The sequence below is a fragment of the Muscardinus avellanarius genome (assembly GCF_963383645.1).
Source record: "Muscardinus avellanarius genome assembly, chromosome: 20".
In the NCBI taxonomy this organism is placed as follows: Eukaryota; Metazoa; Chordata; class Mammalia; order Rodentia; family Gliridae; genus Muscardinus; species Muscardinus avellanarius.
The window spans coordinates 8,416,737-8,422,820 of record NC_137806.1 but is presented as its reverse complement, the minus strand read 5'-3'; positions in this window follow the sequence as shown (position 1 = coordinate 8,422,820).

The window sequence follows — 6,084 nt, the reverse complement described above, 5'->3', positions numbered from 1 at the left end:
TTTTCAAGATAGATGCAGTTTCCTGTAAAATTCATGGTTTTCCTGATAACTCTAACTGCCATACATAGAAACGCCATTGTGTAATCCATATCCCCACCCGATGCCTTTAAACCTTAGAATCAGGCATTTATCGATACCTGAATTTATATGATCGATGCTTTAAGTCCTTGCCATTTAACATGACAGTTCTGATATAAAAGGCACCCATAAACTTTCATACTGAACATGCCAATTGTGTTAATAAGAACAATTAGAATTGTTTTATTTAGTTATTGTTATTTTGCCAACTTCCTCTGATCATTCTGTTGCCTATAAAAAAACTCAGGAGATTTTAAAAATTGTAAAGATTGCAGTCTGATAGACTATGAAAGACAAACTTAACATCCTAATACGTGTAGACTCACTAAAAAGCTTAGGTATAAAAATAGGTAAAATAAAATGGAAGAGGATTAGAAGTAAATGGAAATAATAACACTCTTTGAAAGGAGGATAGTTCAGAGAAAATTCAAACTGGCATATCAAACACGTGTGCCAATGAACTTTCTAATAGATCACCTCATAATATGGAAATAGCTAGAACTTTTTATTTATAAGCAAAGAAGGCAAAAATATTGTGGGAAACTGGCATACATTCTCAGGATATAAAAGTATTTAATGCGTGCTACATATAGATATATCACATCGTGTGCATGTTTATTTATTTACTGAGAAATAACAGTTGAGCCGGTTTGAAGTATACTATATTGGCTGTAGCTAATGTCTCAGTTCTTTGGTAGAAGGAAAAGGTGCCATTTTACCTGTAGGCCAGAAACTGACTCTATTTTTAGGGAACTTCTTAAACGAAAGACCCCGAAAGTGTTTATATTTCAGAATTTAACAGAACCCGTTACCCATATTCCCCGTTTAGTGCCGGGAGTGAAACCTAGTGCCTCCGTACCCTAAGCAGAGCTCGGCCGCAGAGCTCCACCCCGGCCTTCCTTACCTCTGTTATTATGTCTCTCCTTACACAATACACTTCAGCACTCTCATGCTATTGGTAAGTTAGTTATCTGAGGTCCAGAGGGGCTGAAACAACTTAATCAAGTTCACTCCTGTCTAGCTTGGTGGCAGCTATGGAGCCAGAACCCAAGTCTCAAGTACCCAGAAAAGACACAGGTATTTGTAAGAATGTAAAAATTGAGTATTAACAGTTTGTGATGACAATATATTTCACAACACACTGAGCAGACAGGAAATAAAACCTGGAAGACATTCCAGGAGATTTCTAGGCAGGTCCCCTGGCCAGCCTCGGTGGCCAGCATTACTGCCAGGGCGCAGGCCCGGGGGAAACAGTGCTCTCTCTCTAGGTTTCTTTATTCTAAAGGACATGGTTCCCTTTCTGAAATTCTGTTTGACATTTCAGATTTTAAAATGCCTTTGCTTGAAGCACATTATGCCATCAGAAGTGATACCTGAGAGAATAATACTTCCTTTAATGATCACCTTACATATGTATATAGAATTGCAATGCCATATAGAACTCTAGGAAGCAATACATTTTGTTTCCCACCATGGTATGAGTGCTAAGAAATTACTTCCCTGGAGAGAAAAGAAGAGGCACACCAGGGCAAGATCTTTAGCCCTGGGCAGAAGCCCCAGGGGATGTAAGGACATCTTGGATAGTTTTCTTCATGCTAAAAATGGCCCTGAGCACCTTTAAACCAAGAGAGATTGTGAAACTTGTGTCTGGCATCCAAACGTATCTCCATCATTTTTTCTTTCTTTTTTAGTATTGGGGATTGAACCTAGGAACATTCTACCTCTGAGCTACGCCCCCAGCCCTTTTGATTTTAAAACAGGGTCTTGCTTAATAAACTGAGGCTTCCTCCAGCTTGGAGGGAGCCTCCTGTCCCAGCCTCCCAAGTACTGGGATTACAGGCATGGGCCACCATGCCCCCTTTGGGGCATATTTTTTAAATAAATAGGAAAATATTTTGGGAGAAAAGATTTTTTTTTTTTAAAGAAGCCGCAGAGCTGGGCGTGTTGGCACATGCTTGTAATCCCAGCATTTGGGAGGCTGAGACAGGAGGATCACAGGTTCTCTCTGCCACCCTCAGCCACTTAGGCCCTGTTTCAAAATAAAATACAAAATAGAATAAAAATAAAAGAGTATAAAAACAGGGCTGGGGGTGTAGCTTGGAGGTAGAATGCCCCTGGGTTCTAGCCTCATTACCGAAAAAAGAAAAAAAAAAAAAAGAAAAAGAAAAAGAAAAAGAAGATGCAGTTGTCCAAAAGTTTTAAAGGGAGAAAACAGTTTAGGACGTCTCTGCATTGAACAGTTGCCACCGGACTTGAGTTTTCTCCACAGTGCCCTGATCCCCCTGGCGACTTCTCCGGATTCCATCAAGTTGGGGTCCCGGGCCTGCTAGACCAGCCGGGGCTCCCGTCAGTTCCCAGCTCGGCCTTGTGGCAATTTCCTAGGCAGGAAATATATCAAATCTGATGAAACAGGGCCTGGGGGGCAGGCGCGCCTGAGCCCCAGCCCGCAGGACCTGGCCGGGCTGGAAGGACCTGCCGCCGGGGTCCAGCCCGGCTTGGGGGGTCCAGCTGCGGCTCAGGCGTGGGGCTTACCTCGACGGCGGAGCGAGCGGGGCGCGGGCAGGGCGGGCAGGGCGCGGCCTCCGAGTGCAAACCGCGTGTGCACCGAGTGTGCACCGAGTGTGTGCGGAGCTCGGCCCTGGGGAGGAAGTGGTGCCGCCTCCCCTCCCCGCCCCAGCGCACCCGGACGGCGGCGGGGACTCCCGAGCAAGCGGGCAGGCCCCCGTCCTCCAGTACCGCCCTCCAGCCCCCTCCCCCGGAATAAAAAGGCGATGGGGGAGGGAGGGCGCTGGGGATGCAGCCGCGAGCATCGACGGCCGCAGTCCACAGGGCTCCCAGGGTGCGAGTCCCTGTTCTCCAGCCTGACAAGTACTGGGATTATAGGCCAGCCTACCAGCCAGATGTCTGTCTGTCCTGCTCTCCTCTCCTCTCCTCTCCTCTCCTCTCCTCTCCTCTCCTCTCCTCTCCTCTCCTCTCCTCTCCTCTCTTTCCTTCTTTCCTTCCTTTTTTCTTTCCCTCCCTCCTCCCTTTCTTTCCTTTCTTCCTTTTGATTCATTCTCTCTCTCTCTCTCTCTCTCTCTCTCTCTCTCTCTCTCTCTCTCTCTCCTAGAAAAAACCCGCGCCCCTCCCTGCTACTTGTCCCACCTACCAGGCCTCTCAGGAGCACCCCGGCATACCGACCCATCTTTGTAAGGCTGCATATATTAGGGACTAAGGGGTTTAGGGCTAAGAAACGGCTCCCACAAAAGGCAGAGAACACAGCAAGCAGGGCGGGCATGGTGGCACACGCCTGTAATCCCAGCGTTTGGGAGGCGGAGGCAGAAGGATCACAGATTTGAGGCGGCCTCAGCAATTTAGAAACACTCTCAGCAACATAGCAAGGTCCTGTTTCAAAATAAAAAAATATATAATATAGGGCTTGGAGTGTAGCTGGGAGGTAGAACAGACCCTGGGTTGTTAAATCCTCAGACACACACACACACACACACACACACACACACACACCAATTTATTTCACAACCTTCCCCCTAAGTGTTTCTTCAGCCCTCTGGGTGCTTCCTCTTTGAGGCTTGTGCAAGGCTTTCCTGCCTGGGGCCGAGTGCCTGCCTGCAGGGGGTGTGGTAGCTGGATGGGGGGCTGGCTGTCAGGGGGGGCAGGTGACAGTGAGTGCTGGCCCAGGTGTCCTGGGGGGGAGGGGAGGGAGCATTCACCATTAGCGTGGTCGCCCAATCAGCTGCACTCCCAGGCCCCTCCAGGCCCCAGGGCATGTAATAGACTGGCGGGAAAGGGAGAAAGTGGCCCAGGAGGTCTGAAAGTACAGAAGTTAAAATCAGCTACAATTTGTAAACATGGTTGAACTAATCTCTTCCTCTATTTGGTCCTGTCCTCAAGAGCAGGCATGTGTGTGTGTGGGAAGGTGGCCGGAGACCAGAAGATATAAAATTAGATACACAAGTTAATAGGGTGACTCCAGACACGCCAGTCCCTTACTTAATGCGGAGTTACTTATTATGCACCTACTTGGCCAAGAACAATGAAAACTGGTAAAGAAATAGAATTCTCGCTCTGGCAGATGGCACATTCTAGTTGGCAGAAAACAGACAATAAATTAATAGTTAACTGGCTGGGTGTGGTGGTGCAGGCCTGTAATCCCAGTACTTGGGAGGCTGAGACAGGAGGATTCAGGTTCACGGACAGCTTCAGCTACTTACTGAAGCCCTTTGCAGCTCAGAGAGACCCTGTTTCAAAATAAAGAATAAAAAATGGGATTTGAGGTGTAGCTTGAAGGTAGAATGCCCCTGGGTTCTACCCCAAGTACCAAACCAAACCAAAAACAACAACCTCAGCAACTTAGCAAGACTCAGCAACTTGCAAGACCCTGTTTCAAAAAAAAAAAAAAAAATTAAACATTTAAAAAGGCTAGCAGCGTAGCTTGGAGGTAGAATGCCCTTGGGTTCAATCCCAATAACCCTCCCACAGATTAATAGTTAACAGGTAGAGTAAGGTGGTTTGAGGGGAATTCAAAGGCAAAAGGTCGTGGTGGGCACAGGAAGCTGGTTGCGATGCGGAAAGTCTGTCTGATAAGTGACTCTTGAGTCAGACCTACATCACAGGAGAGGTCAATCCATGCTGGACTTTTGGGTGAGAATATTCCAGGCAGAGGAAGTACTTCAAAGGCAAAGGCTTCAAGTTAGGGGGATGCTTGAGGTCTTAATCTTGGAAAGAGCAAGGGAATAAACACGCAGAGCATCAGGCGCGGGGCTCAGGTAGCCAGGCGTGCGTGGCGAGCCTCGGCACACTTGTTGGTGCGAGTGAGGAGGGGAGCTGTCAAGGCTCCGAGCAGGGAGCAGAACCTCAGGCGCTAAGCAAAGCAGGCTGGTGGGAGAGACTGGCTTTCTCAGGGGAGGGACGGTGGCGAAAGGGTGAGAAGGGGTGGCCATTGGGAAGCTTTGCGAAAGGAAGAGCAAGAAAAGACAAGAGCACAGAAGGTTAGACGAGAACAGAGACCAGGCCGAGGAGGACCCTGGACCCTGGACCGTGTGCTGAGCACAGCGCGGAGCTGCTGGGAGGTTAGCAACAGGGTACAAGATGCACCTCATGCTATAAGCCACCACAACTGGCTGGTGATTGGAAATAATTGAGTGAGACAAGAGGGGTGGGGAGAGAGAGAGAGAGAGAGAGAGAGAGAGAGAGAGAGAGAGAGAGAGAGAAAAGAAGAGGAAGAAGAAGAGGAAGAGGAGGAGGAAGAGAATGAGGAGGAGGAGGAAGAGAATGAGGAGGAGGAGGAGGAGGAGGAGGAGGAGGAGGAGGAGGAGGAGGAGGAGGAGGAGAGTGCCCTCTGCAGGCGGTGGTAAAGCCCAGGTGAACTGTCATGGTGGCTTCCTTTAGTATCCCAACAGTGGGGATGCTAAGAAGAGTTTGGAGCCAAGGTACAGTTTTCAAAGTAGAATCAACAGTACCTGCTGGTGGGCTGGGGTGGGCCGGAGCTGGGGGAGAAGCAGAAGGGGTTAGGAATTAAAAACAAAGCAGTTTGATTGAGTCAATGGCGCCTCTGGGTCGAGGTGATTGTCAGTATCACCTCGACCAGCTGGGTCAGCTGGTCAAGCCACGGTGGTTCACGTGGACCAGACAAGGGGTGTTTTCTCATCCAAATAACAACGAGAATGCATTAAATAATATTTTAACCTGGCAGTGGAGGGATTTGTGTTTCTAGAAAAATCACTCTGTCCAGCTGGGGGTGGTGGTGCATGCCTGGAATCCCAGTACTTGGGAGGCTGAGCCAGAAGGATCACAGGTTGGAGGCCAGCCTCAGCAATTTAGCAAGACTGTCAGCAACCTAGAGAGACCCTTTGTTTAAAAAGCAAAAGAATAAAAATGGTTGGGTTTATCTCAGAGGTAGAATGCCCCTGGGTTCCGACTCCAGTACCACACGCACAGGCCCATACACACAAAATCACTCTGGCTGTACTTGGGAAATCGATCGGATGAGAACACGGTGGACACGGG